The following is a 17,126-nucleotide window of genomic DNA, read 5'->3' on the forward strand; positions in this document are numbered from 1 at the left end:
GGTCGGGGCTCCGGATTCTGTCCCGGTTGCCCCTCTTCCAGTCCAGCTCTCTGCTGTGGCCCGGGAGTGCAGTGGAGGACGGCCCAGGTACTTGGGCCTTGCACCACATGGGAGACCAGGAGAAGCACCTGGCTCCTGCCATCAGATCAGCGAGGTGCGCTGGCTGTGGCGGCCATTGGAGGGTGAACCAATGGAAAAGGAAGACCTTTCTCTCTCTCTATCTCACTGTCCACTCTGCCTGTCAAAAAAAAATAAAAAAAAAAGAAATGCTGAAACAAACCACACGCTTGGGCGTTATAATCAGGCACTAGGTGTTAGTGACATTTTGGGCTGGGTAGCCTTTTGTCACTGGGGGCTATACTATGCATCCCACGAGTGCAAGGACCCAAGGACTTGGACCATTTTCTACTGCAGGCGGTGGCTTTACCTGCTATGCCACAGCATTGGTGGCAATAAATAGATCTTTTTTAAAAAAGGATTTTTCCGGGGCTGGTACTGTGGTGCGGGGGTTAAGCTGCTGTCTGCAGTGCTGGCATCACATATGGGAGCCGGTTCAAGTCCTGGCCCCTCCACTTCTGATCCAGCTCCCTGCTAATGTGCCTGGAAAAGCAGCAGAGGATGGCCCAAGTTCTTGGGCCCCTGCACCCACGTGGGAGACCCAGAGGATGCTCCTGGCTTCTGCCTGGCTCAGCCCTGGCTGTTACAGCCGTTTGGGGAGTGAACCAGTGGATTGAATATCTCTGTCTCTCTCTCTAATCTCTTTCTTTCTTTCTGTAACTTTGACTTTCAAGCAAATAAAATAAATTTTTATAAAAGGATTTTTCCTTGTTTTCCAATATATAGAAATTAATGTTTTCCTTAGGAACGTGAAGGGAAAGATATGAAAAGGAAAACTAGATAAGACACACCAAGTTGGGTAAAATTGGTTGTGAGAAAAGAAACTGAATTTAAGGTAGGAAAGCTTAAAACTATTAGGTAAATACTTTGCTTCAGAGTCATTGTAAGTCATCTGAGCAACTGGATTGTGGAGTGCTTTCAAGCTCTTTGCCTTGAGCCTCTAGGTTTCAGTGTTATGTAGTTGTTATAACCTTTTCTCTGACCATTGTGTAACAAAGCCTTGTATCTTTTGAAACCTGACTATTGCAGTGTTGAGAAAACCTCTTAATGCTTGGCTTTGAAGGTGCTTTGTTTTATCTATTGAAATCTTTGAATTTAGATATAGTTGGCTTGTTACATAATATAATTCTGAACATGTGTGAATTAACAATATGAAAGAAGTTTCAAACTCAGGGGTTTGCAGACTAAGACAAACTATAGAACACAACATTATACATTTAGAGTAGTTATAATCCATGGTTATGTTTACTTGCTGCTTTTTCATTCCTTCTCCTGGTAAGTGCATTATAAAATCTCTTAGGCTGAAGTATTGGCTAACTATTCTTAGACGTTTTGTTCTTCTCTTTAGGCATCAGTATTCTTAGTGGCATTTTTCATTAGAAGTGTGACAGGACTGGCCAGCGCCGCGGCTCACTAGGCTAATCCTCCGCCTGCGGCGCCAGCACCCCAGGTTCTAGTCCCAGTTGGGGCGTCGGTTCTGTCCTGGTTGCTCCTCTTCCAGTCTAGCTCTCTGCTGTGGCCCAGGAAGGCAGTGGAGGATGGCCCAAGTGTTTGTGCCCTGCACCCACATGGGAGACCAGGAGGAAGCACTTGGCTCCTGGCTTCGGATCGGCGCAGCGCACCGGCCATAACGGCCATTTGGCAGGTGAACCAACGGAAGGAAGACCTTTCTCTCTGTCTCTCTACTGTCTAACTCTGCCTGTCAAAAAAAAAAAAAAAAGGAATGTGACAGGACTAAAAGCTAAACACTGTGTACTGACCTGGTACTAATAGGCACTTGGAAGTGGTCATCTGAGTTATATCTTTGGTAGAAGTGGGATGAAGGATTTATAGCAGGCTAGGCCTGGAGTCAAAGCTGTATCATGTAAGTAAACGTGTGTGCTGCTGGGAGCAAGAGAGCCACTTCCATGTTGTGTTTGGGGACATGGATTTGTTTTAACTTAAGAATTTATGTACAGTATAAATTTGTAAAGTTTAAAAGAAAAATAAGTACTTACAACAGGATGATTTTGCAACAATTTGACATTTTTACATATTTATTCTAGTCATCTTGTGTTTAAGAAATAATTGAGTTCATAGTCTACCTGTAATTTTGTTTATTTGAGAGAGACTCATAAACACAGAGACAGAGAGAGTTTTCATCCACTACTTTACTCCCCAAATAACCACAATAGCTGGGATTGAGCCAGGCTGAAGTCAGGAGCCTAGACTTCCATTTCTGTCTCCTACTTGAGCTGTTCACCTGCTGTCTCCCAGGGTACACATTATCGGGAAGCTGAGACTCCAACCCAGGCACTCTGATGTGGGATGTTGGTGTCCCAAGTGGTGCCTAACTGTTGTGCCAACTGTCTGCCCCTCTAAATATAATTTTGTTTTCTGCTTTCCCCCCATTTCCTTGCCTAGAATTCTTTAAGGGCTTCCTGTTCCCTTAGTGCAAAGTCCCATGTCTTGTGCTTCTTCCTAACTCTCTGGTTTTCTTTCTCATTGGTTGCCTCTTGCTCACTGTAGTTGCACTTCCTTGGTTTCTTCAAGCTTTTTCACACTGTTTTTTCAGCACTGGTGCACATGCTGCCCATTGTATGGGTTATGTTCCATGGCCACTTTTTTGCATGATTGAACTCTCAGATTTGTACCTCCTATTTATACTCTTTTCTAATCTTTTACGTTTTTGTTTTATAGGATTGATTGCACTCAGTTTTGTTTGTTGATTTTGCTTGTGGTTTATGGATAGATTTTATGTATGTATGTATTATCACAATACACTTAGAATGAAGGGGGCCCATGAGAGCAGGAAGTTTTCACTATGTCTTGGTGCCTCTGTTTCAGTGTATGGTAACTATTCAGTTTTTGTTGAATAAATGAGTGATTTACATGGATAAATGAAACAAGCAATCTGCTACTTTCACACTTCACACATTTATCAAAGTGTGTTTTGTAGTGAATGTCTGAACCCTAATGATTGTGTTTTTCAAGGAGCTAATAATATTAAATAATATAAACTTAGTATATTAAATATGCTTCTTGGAGGCACTGTTGTTCTTGACTGGGGTATCTGGGGTTCAGGTTTACCTTGCCAGGCTTCAGGGCTGGGGGTTGGATGCCATGGATGGTGCTCACCAGATGCTCCCTATTGGTTTGGAATTAGGTCAGTGGAGTCAGGAACCTCTTCTTCCACAGGCTCACCACTCCCTTCCTTGATCCTGTATAGTGTGAGTTCAGGATCAGGTAACCCTCACACAATACTGAAACTTCTACATCAGGATGCTCTTAGTATCAGGCAGGGGTATGTAAGCACATTAGTTTTTCTTGATGCAGTAGCAGGAACTGAGTGGAGCTTCAGGCCCACTGACCCCACTCCATGTGCCAAAATAAGATGACCCAGGTGGGTCTTTTCTCTTGATACTCTTTGCAACCGCATGCCTAAGGTAACAGAAGAGGGGAGAGGTTTAGTTTGGTGAGGTTAGTGATTCCAGTGTCCCCTGAACACAGAAGGTTGACTTTATCACTGAATTGTGGGAAATAAAATAAGGGCACCATGTTGCCAAATGTTTCCCAGCAGCTCCTGAGAGGAGCACTGCCAGGTTCTATCTCAAATTGGTCCTTTGGAATTGTGGCTTAGGGCCTTGATACTCAAGATGTGACAAGACTAGTAGCTTATAAATGTGGACAGTTTTGGGGCCGGTGCTGTGGTGTATCATGTAGAGCCACTGTCTGCAGTGCTCTATGGGCACTGGTTCAAGTTCCAGTTGCTCCTCTTGTGATCCGGCTCTCTGCTATGGCCTGGGAAAGCGGTGGAAGATGGCCCAAGTGCTTGGGCCCCTGCACACACATGGGAGACCCAGAAGAAGCTCCTGGCTCCTGGCTTCAGATTGGGGAAGTTCTGGCTATTGTGGCCATTTGGGGAGTGAACCAGTGGGTAGAAGACCTCTCTCTCTCTTTCTCTTTCTCTCTGCCTCTTTGTAACTCTGCCTTTTGAATAAATAAATCTTAAAAAAAAAGGAATAGGCCGGCGCCGCGGCTCACTGGGCTAATCCTCCGCCTAGCGGCGCCGGCACACTGAGTTCTAGTCCCGGTCGGGGCGCCAGATTCTGTCCCGGTTGCCCCTCTTCCAGGCCAGCTCTCTGCTGTGGCCCGGGAGTGCAGTGGAGGATGGCCCAAGTGCTTGGGCCCTGCACCCCATGGGAGACCAGGAAAAGCACCTGGCTCCTGGCTCCTGCCATCGGATCAGCGCGGTGCGCCGGCCGCGGCGGCCATTGGAGGGTGAACCAATGGCAAAGGAAGACCTTTCTCTCTGTCTCTCTCTCACACTGTCCACTCTGCCTGTCAAAAAAAAAAAAAAAAAAAAAAAAAAGGAATAACTAGCAGAATGTACAGCTGGAAAGGGTTTAAAAACTAGACAATTTCAGGTTCACTTTGAGATGTAGTAAATCAGAATTGTCATTAAAATAACAAAATTCTTGGAGATTTGCCTGCTCACCAGCATTGAAGTCACATTGTGTTATAATGTGTGGACCGAGTGGTTGCAAGTCAAGGACACAAGCATTTGAAAACCTGTGACTTGATCATTTTTTTTAAAGGTTTATTTACTTGAAAGTCAGAGTTATACAGAGAGAGAAGGAGAGCAGAGAGAAAGAGAGAGGTCTTCTATCCACTGGTTCACTTCCCAATTGGCCTCAATGGCTGGAGATGCGCCAATCCGAAGCCAGGAACCAGGAGCTTTTTCTGGGTCTCCCACATGGGTGCAGGGACCCAAAGACTTGGGCCATCTTCTACTGCTTTCCCAGGCTACAGCAGAGATTTGGATGGGAAGTGTAGCAGCCGGGACTCAAACCGGCACCGATATGGGATGCGAGCACTGCAGGCAGTGGCTTTACATGCTACACCACAGCCCCGGCCCCGGCCCCACATCTTAATCTTAGACCACGATGTTTAATGTGTTTGATATATTGAGTTGAGGGGAGAATATACCCTATTTGACATAGTCATAGATACTTAGAACAGGTATATTTTTCCATTTAGATTTGGACTATTTTGTTAATAAAACCCAATTTTAATAAGTGAAGAAACAATGTCGATTTATTTTCTCTCTTTGTGTTGAATCTTTTTCCTGTCACATTTGCTCAACAGACTCAATTCTGACATTTTTTTTTTTTTTTGAAGATTTAGTACTGAAATTTAACACACAGCAAATGAATCATCTTTTCTTTGGTGACTTGAATACTCGTACAGCTGTTAACATTGTCTGGATTTTAGAAGTCACTTACATATGCACTGATGGCACTAGAGTGAGCTGAGTTAGCATGAATAGAAAAGGGCCTGGATTCTCTGATTGTCTTCTTAGTCTCTTCACATCCACCCAAGAAGTCTGGGTCTGTGAACTTGTCCAGTGAGTGTGTATCCTGAGATAGCATTAAGTCAGGAGCTTTTATGCATTTTGTTTATCTTCATTATACTCCGAGCAAGTATGTAGCTGTGAGGTATGTCATTTCCTCTGTTTAAGGTCATTCTCAGATCCACTTGGGCATTTACTTGGGACTCTCTAATCACCTGCTTTTCCACTCACAGGCAGGTGGTGTTTTTGAAGTCTCATTTCTGTTATCCAAAAGCTGGTTCTGGATTTTACCTAGCCCCAGTCTTTATTCCTTCAGGCAAAGGATGGTTCTGTTTGACGTTTCCACTGTCTCACACTTTTCTACTGCCGCCTTTGGTGGTTGGGGTGGTCATTTGATGAGTCATGGATACATTTGAATTCTTTCCTTTGGTAGTTACTGGCCAAAATTAACTCTTTATCTGTGCTGTACCAGTTAATAAGGGTTAGTAAGGAACACCTCAGTTTTTGGTTTCCTAAAATTTACCAAATTCTGTGTATTTAGTTTGCTTTGTAATTGTTAAATATTTGCTAAATGCCCACATTGTGCCTGGCACTGAACAGGACTGTTTGGGGATTGCCTAGATAGCTCACCCTGTTGTTTCTTGGGGTGGTGGAAGAGGGTTGAGGTAAGGGGTCCTTTTGTTGTAGATAATATAGGCAAGTCTTCCTAATTGTCTCCATAACCCACACCCTGCTTCCAGCAGAACTTCTTGAAATGCAGGAAAACAGCTTTGGGGTAGAATGGAAATAATAAATGTGACTTAATTTTCTCTTTATCTTCCTCCTCCCCCAGTAGTTTGAACTTTACATAGAAACAGTTTCTAAGAGGGAATCTCTTAAGCAAGAACTATGAAAGTTGGCAGGTTGTGGAAATGGTGTTTACTGTCTGTGGCTGATGTTCTGCACATTAGGCATTTGCCTGTGGATTCTATTGGCTGGGTCACTTTGCTGTGCATCATGCACTCAGGAATAGGCAATATTAATGACACCTGCATTTTAGATTTGTTGAGATTTTTGAGTATGATGAACTTCTTGGAGCATTAATGATGGAATTGGCTTTTGTAGAGGCATCCCTTATTGGTACTTTGCTGTGCTGGCTTGCAGAGCAACTGTCAGTTTATTTCAGTAATGGAGAAGGGGAGACATCACAGGGAATGGAAAATCCAAATTGCAAAGAATGAACACCAATTTAAAATTATATTTTAGGGGCCGGCACTGTGGTGTAGTGGGTTAAAGCCCTGGCCTGCATTGCCAGCACCCCATATAGGCGCAGCTTCGGCCGTTGTGGACTTCTGGGGAGTGAACCAGGGATGGAAAACCTCTCTCTCTGTCTCTCCCTCTTTCTGTAACTCTTTCAAGTAAATAAAATAAATCTTTAAAAAAATTATATTTTAGTAGGCTGGCACTGTGGCCTAGCGGGTAAAGTTGCCACCTGCAGTGCCTACATTCCATATTGGTGCCAGTTTGAGTCCTGGCTACTCCACTTCTGATCCAGCTCTCTGCTGTGGCCTGGGAAAGCAGTAGAAGATGGCCCAAGTCCTTGGGCCCCTGCACCTGTATGGGAGACCCAGAAGAAGTTCCTGGCTCCTGGCTTCAGATTGGCGCACCTCCCACCATTTCGGCCAATTGGGGAATGAACCAGCGGATGGAAGACCTCTCTCTCTCTCTCTCTCTCTGTGTAACTATGACTTTCAAGTAAATAAATCTTTAAAAAATAAAAAAACTATATTTTACTTGAAATAACATTTGTTCTTTTTCTGATCAAGTGTTGTTTGCCACAATTTATTGTTTCTTGACTTTTAATATTACAAGATACTGACTTTATGAGGCCCTTATATCATGGAAAGTAGTTTTAATGAGTAATCTTCAAACTTTTTAATTTAAAATATATTCTTAACTTTCTTATTATTCCATGTCTATATTTTTTCTTTGTTTTGTAAGATTAGTATTGAATTTATGGCATTATTAAGGACTCTAGTGTTTGAGGTCTTGAATATAATTGTGAGGACTGCCCAGCACTGTGGCGTAGTAGGCTAAATCTCTGCCTCCAGTGCTGGCATCCCATATGGGTGCTGGTTCATGTCCTGGCTGCTCCTCTTGTGAACCAGCTCTGCTATGGCCTGGGAAAGCACTGGAAGATGGCCCAAGTGCTTGGGCCCCTGCACCTGCATGGGAGACAGGAAGAAGCTCCTGGCTCCTAGCTTTGGATTGACACAGCTCCAGCCTTTGCAGCCATTTGGAGAGTGAACCAGCAGATGGAAGACATTTCTCTCTCTCTGTCCCTCTCTCTGTCTGTTACTCTACCTCTTGAATAATTAAATAAACTATTAAAAAATTGTGAGAAATGGGGATTGTGAGGAGTAGGGATGGGCAGTTGGCCTGGCAATTAAGATACAGTTGATACAACTCCATTATTTTTTTAATAAAGGGTTTATTTATGTATTTGAAAAGCAGAGTTACAGACAGAGAGACCAGGGGTTGGGGGTAGGGTGGAAAGAGAGAGAGCGATACCTTTCATCCACTGGTTCACTCCCCAAATGGCCCCAGTGGCTGGAGCTGGGCTAGGCTGAAGCCTGGAGCCAGGAGTTTCTTCTGAGTCTCCCACATGGGTGTAGGGGCACGAGTACTTGAGCCATCCTCTGCTGCTTTCCCAGGCACATTAGCAGGGAGCTGGATCAGAATGGAGCAACCAGGACTTGAACTGGAGCTCTTCTGGGATGCCAGCACTGCAGGCAGTGGCTGTACTGGCTACACGATAGCACTGGCCCCAGAACACCCCCATTCTGTATTGGAGTCCAGTGAGTTCCATACCCACCTCTGACTCCTGACTCTGGCTTCCTGCTAATGCAGACACAGGGGAAGCTGTGATAGCTCAAGTGATTTATGGCCCAGGCCTTGCTCTCCAGGGAAGATGAGCTAAATACTGCTTTACCACAGCCTCACTAAGCATGCTTGTACATCACCTGTATGCTTAGTTTGTAAATCAGCTGCTTTTTAAGGAAGGAGTAGAAACAAAATTTCAACTACAGAGAGGAAAACTAAAAACAGTTCCAAATAACTGAGGTCTCAGTGAAATAAGCTTAATGCTTGGAAAAAGCACAGTAACCAAAATCAGATGAAACCTACTAGAAACTTCATGAGAGACATTTGGGACTTGCAAAATTAGCTTGAATGAAGTGGGAGAGAAAGTAAAACTATGTTTGAGTGTGCAGGATTTAGCTTTTCCTGTTTATCAGTTAGAACCAGTAGTCCTTGAGGCATTAATTCCAAGGCAAGTATACAGATAACCATTCTCTTTGTAGTTGTGTCAGCTGTCTTCCCTGCATGTTAGCCTTACCTCCAACAAGATAGCTAAAGTAGTGAAGAGATAGCCTTTGTTGAATCGTTAAAGGATATTGTCAAAGTTTACTGAACTGTGAATTAGACAAATAGCAAGACTTGCCTTTTATCTTGTCTTACTGAACAGTGTGCTTTCTGAGCTGGCTTGCAAGGTGTAGCTCTGCTGCTGATATTTGTGAGGGATAGCTCAGTAAGCCCTCTCCTTCTGCTGGTCGCATTTGCCATGAATGCTGCATTGGTGTTCCACTGTTAGAGACAAACCCTTGGTTAAATCAGTCTTCAGAAAGTCTCCTTAAATACACCTAGGTTGCATGGCAGAGGAATGAGATAAAACTAAGTTGAAGGAAAACCCTAAGCAAATGGCTGTTGGCTTTAGAAAGGCTGGTCTTGGGACAGATTTGAGGGTTGTATCAACAATTTTGTTCAAGTCTGTTTTTATTTTCTTAGTTTTCTTTTCTTTCCCACTCTTCAGTACTTAGAGGAAGATTTAGGGATGCATACATAAGAAGTCTGTTTTAGTCCTTGGCTCACTTGATGCCTTGCTCTCTGTATGCTGGTGGTACTGTAAAGTAAGACAGTATTTGTGTCCAATATGGCGGCGCCCAGTGGCGGTGTGAACTGTGAGGAGTTCGCTGAGTTCCAGGTAATGGGCTTTACCTCGTGTGGCAGGAATTACTCAAGGTGATGAGGACAATTGATGACAGAATAGTTCATGAATTAAACACTACGGTTCCAACAGCTTCCTTTGCAGGGAAAATTTATGCCAGCCAAACCTGTAAACAACTTTATGAGTCTTTGATGGCAGCTCATGCCAGTAGGGACAGAGTCATAAAAAATTGTATAGCCCAGACCTCAGAAGTAGTAAGAAACCTCCGAGAAGAAAGAGAAGAGAATTTGGATGATTTAACATTATTAAAGCAACTTAGAAAAGAACAAAGTTGAAATGGATGTAGTCAGAACTAAATGTTGAAGAAGTCGTAAATGACAGGAGCTGGAAGGTGTTTAATGAATGCTGCCGAATTCACTTCAAGCCTCCAAAGAATGAATGAAGAAGGAAGGATGAATTTTTTTAAGGACCGGATCATCTCACGAGAGCTAAGCATGACAGGCATCAGCGGGCAGGCTTCCTAGGATGATTTCTGAGCCAGCAGTCCAAGACCTTGTGTTGATTTCAGCCCCACTTAGCCAAGACCTCAAGTATAAATAATTCTGATAATTATGGAGAAATCAACTGCTATTTTATACCATTTCTATAAAAAGAGATGTTTTGTAACTATTAAAATAATTTTCTGAAAAAAAAAAAAAAAGTAAGACAGTATTTGTCAACTATAGTCAGCCATGATGCATTTGCCAGTCAAATTCTTCTGGGCTTGTCCTGCTTGCCTTTCTTTCCAGATTTCTGCCCTTTGCATCATTCCTCACCCCTCACCCCTCACCCAACCTCATCATTTTCTGCTTTACCCAGTGAATATTTTCCAGTAACATTACCCTAAATGAACCAAGTGTTAAGTGTGCTATCTCTTTTTTTGTTTGTTTGTTTTGTTTTGTTTTTTTTTTTTTTTTTACAGGCAGAGTGGACAGTGAGAGAGAGACAGAGAGAGAAAGGTCTTCCTTTGCCGTTGGTTCACCCTCCAATGGCCGCCGCTGCAGCCGGCGCACCGCGCTAATCCGATGGCAGGAGCCAGGATCCAGGTGCTTTTCCTGGTCTCCCATGGGGTGCAGGGCCCAAGCACCTGGGCCATCCTCCACTGCACTCCCTGGCCATAGCAGAGAGCTGGCCTGGAAGAGGGGCAACCGGGACAGAATCCGGCGCCCCGACCAGGACTAGAACCCGGTGTGCCGGCGCCGCAAGGTGGAGGATTAGCCTATTGAGCCACGGCGCCGGCTAAGTGTGCTATCTCTTGAAGTCACTTCTGTCTTTAATGTTCTTTTAAAGAAAGTTAGATCTCTTTATATAGGAAAGTGATAATGTATCTTTTATTAAAGGGAAGTGTTAGCTCAGTGGATATAAAGATAAAAATGTATCCTTATTACTTAATTTAAAGGGTTTCATTGAAACTAAATTAATAAATTGTTCTCAACATATTTGTCATTAGAAAAGTACTTTGAGGTAAGTTCCCTTCCCGTTTAAAAAAAGATCAGTATTTATTTCCTGACTCTGCGTCATCAATAAAGTGATCACGTTTTTCTGATCCAGACGGGTTTCTGTGACTCTTCTGTTCTCTAGGGCCCCTGTGCCTTCTGAAGTGCGATTGCTTTGCGCATGACATGCAGTGTTCCTTGGCGCCTTCCACCCACAGAGCCTTTTCTTGCTGAGGAGGAGGTGTAATGTAGGAAAATAATGAGGGCTTTCAAACCTGTGTGAATCTATGGCGCAGATGGTGAGGAAAATCCCTTGGGGAGCTAAACATTGAATGGGTGATAGCAGATTTAAGAATCCATAATTATACTCCGATTCTCTTGAAGATCACTTCAGAGTTCACACTCTTTATTTCTGCATCTGAACCCCAGTTCCCAGTTGTGAATTCTATGAGGGCAGTCTTGGGTTTGTACACTGATGAATCTCCTGTGTGTAGAAAGTGGTTCTTAAAATAACAATAATAATGGCTGACATTGAATATTTTCTGTGTGTCAGGTACAGTACTGAATACTTTACATATGCTCTCTGATTTAATTCTTAACAACATTCAGAGAGTACTATAATTAGCCTTGTTTTATGGATGAGTAAACAAAAGTCAATTAAGATCCAAGTCACAAGCACCTGGGAAGCAAATGGCTATAGAATTCAGACGAGATTAGGCGCGTTCAGGGTGGTATGGCCATACACGGCTATAAAATTCAACCTCAGGTGTTCTAGAGATTCAGCTCTCAACCACTGTATCACACTGCTTCCATAATTAGATGCTTAGTTTTAAAGTAAGTAGTTATTGAGCAAAAGATGAATGAACCAAACCTAAAATTAATTTTATGAATCACAGTGAAGTTTTCTGTCTGCTGTAGAATTAAACCATCATAGTTTAAGTGGTCAGCATGGATGCAAGCTGCTGTGCTTGGCACTCCTAGCAATTCAGGAAGATACAACTCTTGTTATAAACAGCCTGCATGGGATAACAGTGTGAATGCTGTGAAAATGTCCTCTCTGTTCTTACCTTTCTTAACAGCTAGGAGCAACTTAGTAGTGATACTTAAATTATGAACTTCACACATTACTGCTTAGTGGTGATGATGAGTTAATATGAGTCATTTACAGAATGGCTCTATCATTTAAATACAAATTTAAGTGTGGATGTTCACCCCATTTCTAAAATAAGTGGTGTGTTCTGGGAACCACTGAGAATTTTCAAGGGGAACAGCCATAGAACCCTTTGATTTGGTGAATATTAATTCTTTTTTAAAAGACATTTTATTTGACAGGCAGAATTATAGACAGAGAGGGAAAATACAGAGAGAAAGATGGTCCATCTGCTGGTTCACTTCCCAAATGGCTGAAACAGTAAGAGCTGGGCTGATCTGAAGCCAAGGGCTAGGAGCTTCTGGGTCTCCCATGTGGATTCAGGGGCCCAAGCACTTGGGTCATCTTCCACTGCTTTCCCAGGTCATTAATAGAGAGCTGGATTGGAAGAGGAGTAGCTGGAACACGAACCCAAGCCATATGGGATGCCGACACTGCAGGTGGAGGCTTAACCTACTATGCCACAGCTCCAGCCCCCAGAATATTTATTCTAAGAATGGTAGCAAGGAAATGAATTGGGTAAGGATTCCACATCCTAATGGAGAGAACATGGGCTGTGAGTTAGGGTGCTGGAATTTATGGTGTCTCCATTTAAAATTTCTATCATGAGTTTAGTTAAGGTATTCCTGTTGCTAATAGCATTCTGACACCAGAAACTATCTTTAAGTATGCTAGAAAATGTAGTCATCTTTGTGCCTTCTTTCTTAATGATGCAGTTTTATTGGTAGAATTTTCAGTCTCCCACCCAGTATTGCATTTTATCATCTTAACACATCTAATCACATTTCCCCCTTGTTTATTATTTTTCCCTCCAGTTTTTATTGAGACTTGCCATGTGCCAGAAGTTATAAATCTTTTAAGTGTAGTAACTCATTTGATTATCTCAATTATCTTATGGGGTAGGCGCTTGAACATTTCATAGTTGAGAAACTGAGGCACAATGTTATTTAAAATAGCATAATAAAAGGTGGAATTTGTTTGAAACCCAGACAGTCCAATCTTGGAACCTATACTGTCAATTACAACTCTATACTGCTAGATAATTTATTTCTCAAAATTCGTTCAGCACACATTATGAGCCCCTACTTTGTGGCAGTTATTGTGCTATGCACAGAGAATTCAGAAGTGACCAAGATGCAGCCCCCCCCCCCCACCTAAAATTTTTGTTAATTTATTTTGAAAAGCAGAGTTAGAGAGAGAGGGACACACACACACACACACACACACACACAGATATCTTCCATCCTTCCATCTTCTGGTTCACTTACCAAATTGCCTCAACAGCCAGAACTGGGCCAGTCCAAGCCAAGAGCTTCTTCCTGGTCTCCCACGTGGGTGCAGGGGCCGAAGTACTTGGACCAGCCTCTCTTGCTTTCCCAGGCACATTAGCAGAGAGCTGCATTGGAAGTGGAGCAGTCAGGACTCTAACTGTGCCCATATGGGATGCAGGTGTCCCAAGCAGTGGTTTTACCTAACATCACAACACCGGCCCCAAGATGCAGGGCATTGATTTAAATGATCTCTCTGCAAGGGCACACTTGACTGGAGTGCTTTGTTAATGACCTTGCTGGTGATTTAATCAGTGCTTGGGGCCATTCCTCCTTACACAGAGGCAGCATATAGTAAACATCCAAGACCAGTCTGCGGCTTCAGACCTCCAATGAAGCAGGATTTTTCAGCCTATTCCCTTCTGGTTTCATATTGGAAATGTATGGTGACAATCTCTTCCATTGTATAAAAAGATAGGCTATCTTCACTTGGGGGCAAAGCAGTACTGCAGAATGGGTAATGGCACTCTGAGGTGCTGATGGGGTTTCATCTTACCACCTAGTAGCCACATGGCCTCTTTGTGAGTCAGTTTCCTCATCTGTAACTGGCATAATTGCAATACCTACCTCAAAGGAGTGTTGAATGGAATATGAAAGTTCACTGTTTATAAGGCACATAGTAAATACTCCAGGAAAGGTTAGCAAACATGTATCTATCTGTGTTCTGGTACCTAATTAGGGACATCTATGTGAGCATATATAATTTTTAATGCATACACACACACGTATAATGTAGTTTAGATGGTTTGACTTGAAATGTGCATGTTTTTGATGTTAGTATATGGCCATATGAGATGGGTATTTTTTTTAAAGATTTATTTTTTTTTATTTATTTGAAAGACAGAGTTACAGAGAGAGGTAGAGACAGAGAGAGGTCTTCCATCCGCTGGTTCACTCTCCACATGGCTGCAATTGCTGGAGCTGCACCCATCCAAAGTCAGGAGCCAGGAGCTTCTTCCAGGTCTCCCATGTTTGGGCAGGGGCCCAAGGACTTGGGCCATCTTCTACTGCTTTCCCAGGCCATAGGAGAGCTGGATTGCAAAAGGAGCAGCCAGGACTAGAACCAGCGCCCATAAAGGATGCAGGCAGTGCAGGCAGCGGCCTTACCCACTATGCCACAGCGCCAGCCCTGAGATGTGTATTTTCTACATAGAAATTCTTTTTCTATTTTGAGAGATCCTCTGCCTTCCTTGGATCTGAACATGAATTTGTGTTGTTATGGAAGCTGTGGGAGGGAGAGGCCAGACTCCAGATCACTGAGGTGTTTGGATGTTGTGAATGTACTGGGTTCCCATTTTAACTGGCTGACATTTGATGTGTGGGTATCCTGTTAAATTATGGATCTATAAAAGCTGTAAATGAAATCTTTCACCATTGAGAAGAATTATTTAGAAAGAACATGAAAATTCCAGTTATCTGGGATGAGAACAAAACATTTTTCTAAGATTCAGTTATCTTTTGTGAACTTAACCATTTTCACCCTGTATTTATTTCTGTATTTGTATATATGTTAAAGTAAGTATTGGCTTATACTGGTATCTTTGACTAATTCAACACAACAGATTTAATTCTAGCCATTTTCCCTTGCATATTTATAACATTTCTTTGTGAGAAATTTGGCTGTCATTATCTGTAATGTATTTGTAATTATTTGTTCAACCTTGTATACATGTATTTTCAAGAGTTTCTAACCCATACTGCTGTGAGAAACAAATTTATCGAGTGCACTGTTTGTATAAAATTCTTTTTGTGATAACCTTATGATATCCAGTCAAACCACTATTTTCCAAAGTTGTTTGTCAACTTCTTTCCCTTCATCTCTCTCTCTCTCTTTTTTTTTTTTTTTAAAGATTTTATTTATTTGAAAGACACAGTTAGAGAGGGAGAAGCAGAGAGAGAGATTGAGAGAGAGAGAGAATCTTTATCTGCTGGTTCACTCCCCAAATGGCTGCAACGTGCAGGACTAGGCCAGACTGGAGCCAGGAGCTGCTTCCGGGTCTCCTATATAGGTGCAAGGCCCCAAATACCTGGGCCATCCTCTACTGCTTTCCCAGGTGCATTAGCAGGAGCTGTATCAACAGCTGGGACTCTAACCAGCTGGTGTCACAGGCAGAGACTTTACTCCATGTGCCACCATGTCAGCCCTCTCTTCATCTCTTCAAGTGAGGTTATGTCATTTGTAATATAGTTAGTTTCATTTGTTATAGTCTGCATTACATCTTAGGTCCCTGGACACGCTAGCTGATTTTTTTTATTTTATTTATTTATTTTTATTTATTTATTTATTTATTTTTTGACAGGCAGAGTGGACAGTGAGAGAGAGACAGAGAGAAAGGTCTTCCTTTGCCGTTGGTTCACCCTCCAATGGCCGCCACGGCTGGCGTGCTGCAGCCGGCGCAACGCGCTGATCCGATGGCAGGAGCCAGGTACTTCTCCTGGTCTCCCATGGGGTGCAGGGCCCAAGTACTTGGGCCATCCTCCACTGCACTCCCGGGCCACAGCAGAGAGCTGGCCTGGAAGAGGGGCAACCGGGACAGAATCCGGCGCCCCGACCGGGACTAGAACCCGGTGTGCTGGCGCTGCAAGGCGGAGGATTAGCCTAGTGAGCCGTGGCGCCGGCGCTAGCTGATTTTTAAAAACATTTCACGGGAGGGGCCGGCGCTGTGGCATAGTAGGTAAAGCCACCACCTACAGTGCCGGCATCTCATATAGGCACCAGTTCAAGACCCACCTATTCCACTTCCAGTCCAGCTCTCTGCTGTGGCCTGGGAAAGCAGTAGAAGATGGCCCAAGTGCTTAGGCCCCTGCACCCGTTTGGGAGACCTGGAAGAAGCTCCTGGCTCCGGGCTTTGGATTGGTGCAGCTCTGGCTGTTGTGGCCAATTGGGGAGTGAACCAGCGGTTGTAAGACCTCTCTCTCTCTCTCTCTCTCTCTCTCTCTCCCTCTCCCTCTCTGTCTCTTTCTCTCCTCTTCTCTCTCTGTGTAAATCTGACTTTCAAGTAAAATAAATAATAAATCTTATAAAAATAAAAATTTTGGCTGGCGCTGCGGCTCACTAGGCTAATCCTCCACCTGCGGCGCCGGCACACCAGGTCCTAGTCCCAGTTGGGGCACCAGATTCTGTCCCGGTTGCTCCTCTTCCTGACCAGTCCTCTGCTTTGGCCTGGGAGTGCAGTGGAGGATGGTCCAAGTCCTTGGGCCCTGCACCCATGTGGGAGACCAGGAGGAAGCACCTGGCTCCTGGCTTTGGATCAGCGCAGTGTGCTGGCTGCAGCGCATCTCTGTCTCTCTCTCTCACTGTCAAAAAATAAAAATAAAAATTTCACAGGAGGGGCTGACACTGAGGCGTAGCAGGCAAGGCCCTGCCTGCAGTGCCTGGATCCCATATGGGTGTTGGTTTGAGTCCTGGCTGGCTACTTCCAATCCAGCTGTCTGCTAGGTCTCTCCTGGCTTAGGATCAGCGCAGCTCCAGCCATTGTGGCCAGTTGGAAGACCTCGCTCTCTCTCTGCCTTTCATTTTCTCTCTGTGTAACTCTGACTTTCAAATAAATAAATAAATCTTAAAAAAAAAAATTTCACACAGTAAAGTTCATTCTTGATGTTATACAGTTTTAACAGTTTTGAAAAATACTTGAGTCATGTATTCCCCTAAAAATTCCATCATGGAACCCCTGTGTACCCCTGGCTTCTTTTATTTATTTTTTTAAGATTTAAGATTTCTTTATTTGAAAGGCAGAGT

At 43.5% G+C, this 17,126-nt stretch overlaps 1 protein-coding gene and 1 pseudogene across 3 annotated transcripts in view; both read left to right on the forward strand.

The window, feature by feature from the left end:
- Window positions 1–17,126, forward strand: part of JAM3 (junctional adhesion molecule 3) — an 85,814-nt gene that overhangs the window by 22,076 nt on the left and 46,612 nt on the right. The window lies entirely within an intron of this gene.
- Window positions 9,405–10,134, forward strand: LOC138843692 (protein MIX23 pseudogene; annotated as a pseudogene). Its single transcript, XR_016222133.1, has one exon. The product of XR_016222133.1 is annotated as a protein MIX23 pseudogene (transcript).

Source organism: Oryctolagus cuniculus, chromosome 1, assembly GCF_051225735.1.
Source record: "Oryctolagus cuniculus isolate XC-2025 breed Fujian yellow rabbit chromosome 1, ASM5122573v1, whole genome shotgun sequence".
Classification (NCBI taxonomy): domain Eukaryota; kingdom Metazoa; phylum Chordata; class Mammalia; order Lagomorpha; family Leporidae; genus Oryctolagus; species Oryctolagus cuniculus.